Genomic DNA, 4,724 nt, shown 5'->3' with positions numbered 1-4,724 from the left:
GGTTGTCAAGCTCGTGGCCATCTCCGACCAAAATACTCATTTCACCCAGATACTAGGGCTTCTTGTGGCTTTTGGGGAGGACCAAAGGAAAAGCTTCTTTCCACTGGGAAGATCCACTGATGTACCCAACCTATGTTGATTCCATTTAGCCTATCTGCTATGGCTCTCCTCTCCTCAACATTTTAGTCCAAGGAAGCATGGGGCTGGCCCTGCTCCTGCTAACACAGACATCAGCAGCCTGTAACTCCAGGGACTGCACAGCCCTGCATGAGTGTCTGCTGTGCCCTGCTACAAATGAGTCTCCACCTTGCTTCGGCTGCCAGGCCAGCGGCTGCTTACTGAAAGTGATGGTCACAAACGGGCAGGTGTCCTGGCACCGTTAGCTCCTTCGCCTGCGTCACATTTGCTTTGTAAGCCTCTAGGTGTTGGTCCTCAGCTGGTATCATCTCACTGCTCGCAGTGTTCTGGCATTCAGAAGAGAGATACTTTCATTTTCAGCAGTGGAAGAATACACTCTAGCATGGCAAACAACTCTTTACAGTGAAAATAAAGTCTCAAGTCCTGTTTGTAACAGGGTCACCTCCGAGCTCTGTCAGCAGGCCTTGCAAATGTGATTCTTCACTCCTCTCCATTTATTTATTTATTGATTTATATTTTATATATTTTTTTAAAGTTTTATTTTATTTTGGAATTTTTAAAATGCCAGTCCAGGTTGCTGGACTTGCCTGCAACCAAGGGAGACCAGGGAGCATTCTGGACCAAGGGGCAAGGTCTTACCCCTATTCGCAAAACACCTGCGGGGGAGATCCGTGGCTCACAGGAAGGTACTGACCTGCAGCACCTGGAGGTAAAGGATTCACGCTCCCAGACGCAAAGCCATGGGTGCAGTGTCTTATACCCAGGCTGCCCAACCCCAAGTGGTGTCAGTACCGCTGTTGCTGCCGTGAGGTGCACAGTGCAGCAGCTGAAGGCCTCATCCATGCTGAGGCCCTGGAGCTGTTCAGAGCTGTTCAGGGCCTGGGAGCTCATGTGCCAGGGCACGTTGCTGTGACCTGGCCACAGAATCAGCTGAGACAGAACTGTATTGTAACAGAGGGCAGGCTGATCAAGCTCTTAAGTTAACCTCTTTATTTTGTGCCCCGGGAAAAAGTGCTGGTTTCTATCTCGTTTTCTCCAGTCAAAGAACTTGCTCTGCAAGCTAGCCTCTGTGTTTTAACCACTGCTGGCTCCAGGTCCCAGAGTATTCACTCGGTGGTTACCTGAAATGCTTACGTGAGCTGCACCTGGAAGGAATGCAGGTACAGGAACTTTTTTCCAGACTACAGAATATTAACTGGTGTTACCCAACTGACTGGCATTTCGGTTTACATCATTCAACATCTTTGCCTCAGAAGAACAAAAAGACAAGCTGCATGTTGGCAATGTGAGCAAGCTCCATTCCAGAAGATGTTTATTAGCTGCCTTGCCAGTCAGGGAGCGGAGAGGGGGGAGCGAGGCAAGCTCCCCAGAGAGGCTGCATCGTGTGCTCTTGAGCAATCCTAGAATCATTGTCTCAGGATCACATTTCAAATACTGTAAGAAATGGAAGCATTTATTAAGAAACTGGTAGTCCACAGTCACCTTCTGATTTCTCTAGTAGGACGCTTAGAGTGGGAGGCTTAGGAAGTCCCAGATTTGGGTGGGGGAACATTTTCCCACATCTGTAATAGATCCATCATGACAGCGAAGACGTGTCTGGACTGCCAGTATTTTCTTGGAAATGTAAGCTGAATATTTTCCTTATAGAAGTGAAGAATTCTCTGTTGAAATGTACAGTCTTCCCTCTCTAATATCCTGGAGGCTGGACTCCCACAGTTCACCTTTACCATGGCTGGCACCTCACCTTCCCACAGCCCTGTGAAGATCACCACCTGACCAGAGTTTACCATGCAGTCAGGCTAAACTGAGACCCTTCCTTCTTCTCCTCCCCGCTGTTTACAAGCTGTGCATGTACAAGACATCAGAGGAAGGAAATGGGTAAAGTCGGAGAGAGAAGAAAGGAAATTAAAATCTTCAGATCCCCCAGGCTAAATCCTTTCTCGCTGACAGAGGCTGGTCTGCTGCAGGACCTGCTGGGAGCTGCTCCCCCCCCCCCCCCGCCCCAGGTCTGCTGTAAGGTGGGGTGATGTGAGACTGAGTTACCTCTGGTGGAGGAGCAAGGAAAGATGGCTCAGGAGCAGGGCGAGAGTGCACTTCTGGTGGATGGAAGCTCATCTTGTCCCAGTGCTGCTCCAGAGAGACACGGGGAGGAGGGAGAGCAGGTAGGACAAAAGCAGTGCCCCAAACGTACTGCTCTTGCTAGAGATGTGCTGGTGAACGTGAAACCTGAGAGAGACAGCCCGGTCTGTCTACCTGCAATGAGTATTTACCCTTGGACCTGCGCAGGTGGATCCCATTGGTCTGTGTGGCAACATAAACTACTGGGAAAAACTAGCTGCACACCACACATTTTCTCAGCCTTTTAGATCTGATCTGCCACGGGCACTGAACAGTGTTGTTACGTCACTGCTAGCCACTACCACCCCATCTGGGCACGTCCCAAATTGGTCTTCATGCAAAAATATTTGTGTTTAATTCCTCCTTGCTTTCCCATCCAAGCCTGTGCCCACACCATGTCTTTCCTCATCAGCTCTGGGAGAAAACATGGTCGTAAGGAAGGTAAGAAAGAGCAGTGGGAACAAAAGTCCTGGCTCCTTGATTGCTGCCCTGCCACGGCTCCTGCACCAGGAATAGCAGCAGCAGGCTGAGGGCACAGATGAAGGCAGCGGGAGCTGCCACCACGCTGCTTCATTTTCAGCTGAGGAGCTCTCCTCTGGGCTAGCACAGCGATGTCTTTGTCTCCAGAGTAGGTGCAGAAGTCGTCATATTTTCTTAGCACTGATTTTCATAAAGAAAGGACTTTATGGAAACCACATGTGATTGACTCGAAGACTGATGCTACCAACACCTGCCATTCCTATTTATGTCTATTTTTAGTATCTCTTCACACAATGCTGATGCAGCACAATCTCTATTCTATAATATCCTTCCTAAAAGCTGAACTTTGCCAAGAAATTTCTCACAACCATATGTAGAAATAGCCAGATAAATATCCAGCAGAAATGGATGAATCCCTTTGTGTATGTTTGTGTGTCTTGAAAGGTTCTCCCTGAATTCAGCTCCCAAGGGTATGCCAGGGTCTTATGAGAAGACAGAGAAAAATTGGAGTGTGTTGGCTGCCCAAACATTTGTTGATGTACAAAGTATTCCCAAGCCCCTGCACTGCAGCTCCTCACAATGAATGACAGCTTTAACTGCATGGCATTGTGCTGAACTTCTCTGTACCTATCCCTTGCTGTGAGTGATGGACCTCTCAAGACATTAGTTTAGGAGTGCGCAATTTTCCAGAAGGGGTCCACACTAATTCTTCCCAACCCAAATCCCAGATCTTGACTCCTAGCCTACACTACTCTACATTATCCTACATCGCAGGACTCATAAGGGAGTTACTTCTAAATTTTAAAATTTAAATGTAAGTAAAACAACCTGTACTCGAGTTATACTAATAGTAGCAGCTTATTAATTATACATGAATGAGATCCACACAATGCATACAAGTGATCTGTCTCCATCGTCCTGAGAAAGCAGCTTTGGTCAGTCATGTTAGGTATTTGTTGAAGATGGGACTAAAAAACCCCTGAGCCATTTGGATCTTCTGCCTCGGTACATCTCAGCTACGTGAGTCCCCTTTCCGGCTCCTGACAACAGAATCTCTTTTGCTCGTTACTCTCACTTTGTTGCCACAGATAATTCTACATAGCTCGTGGATATCAGCTATGGAAACCATGCCAGCTTCTCCAGAGTAGCTTTAGCTGGTAGCTTGTCACAATTCAGTGGTGACAGGAAACTGAATTTCATCCCTGGATTCTGGAGCAAGTTAAAACACCATTTGATATTTAATGGGCCTTTGTTCTTTAATGTGTAGCTGTTTACCATCGTATTTTGGCAGCTTCTTTGGAGACACCAGCACAAGGAGGTTGTTTCTAAGGAAGGCCAGAAGTCCCGGGTTCCTGATGCTTGTTTCTGCCATGCCGTGACGGAAGATGCTGTTGGGCCTCGCCATGCCTTGGAGAATCCGACACTTGCTAGGAGCCCTTGCTTTCTAGCCAGGAACTGCTGCAAGCATCCATTCCCTTCTTTCCAAAGTACTTTCCATCCGTTTTACCCGTTCTTCCCACATTCAGACTCCCTCATATATCACCTGTGTCCAAGAGCACTTCTAAAGCAGCATCCAGGTGACCCAGACCCCCAGCAGCCTGCAGAGAGGCTGGCGTGACAGCCCTACACCTCTTGAGTCACTTGCTTCTTGATCCCACCCTCAAAATCCAAGCAACCCTGCTCAACTGCCTTGCTCTTTGTGCCACCTATCCCCACCTAAGGTGCCTGGTGCTGCTTCCACCCTGCTCCCTGGTTTGTGGCCTCTGAAAGGACCGGTAGGAGATGTGCTTTGCAGGATGGGAACCACAGCAAACCAGAGGGCTGATCCCACCGTGCACCCCTTCCACCAAGTGGATCAGGTAAAAAAGAAAACCCTTCTCTCTCAGACCTGCACCCTGCAGATGGAGCGCCTGCTGCCCAGCTCCTCTCTCCTGCCGTTGCTGCAGGTGTAGGGGCAGGCTGCCCCGTGCTAAAGCTACAGCACAGTG

The sequence above is a fragment of the Oxyura jamaicensis genome, chromosome 3 (assembly GCF_011077185.1).
Source record: "Oxyura jamaicensis isolate SHBP4307 breed ruddy duck chromosome 3, BPBGC_Ojam_1.0, whole genome shotgun sequence".
In the NCBI taxonomy this organism is placed as follows: Eukaryota; Metazoa; Chordata; class Aves; order Anseriformes; family Anatidae; genus Oxyura; species Oxyura jamaicensis.
This window is presented reverse-complemented; position numbering follows the sequence as displayed.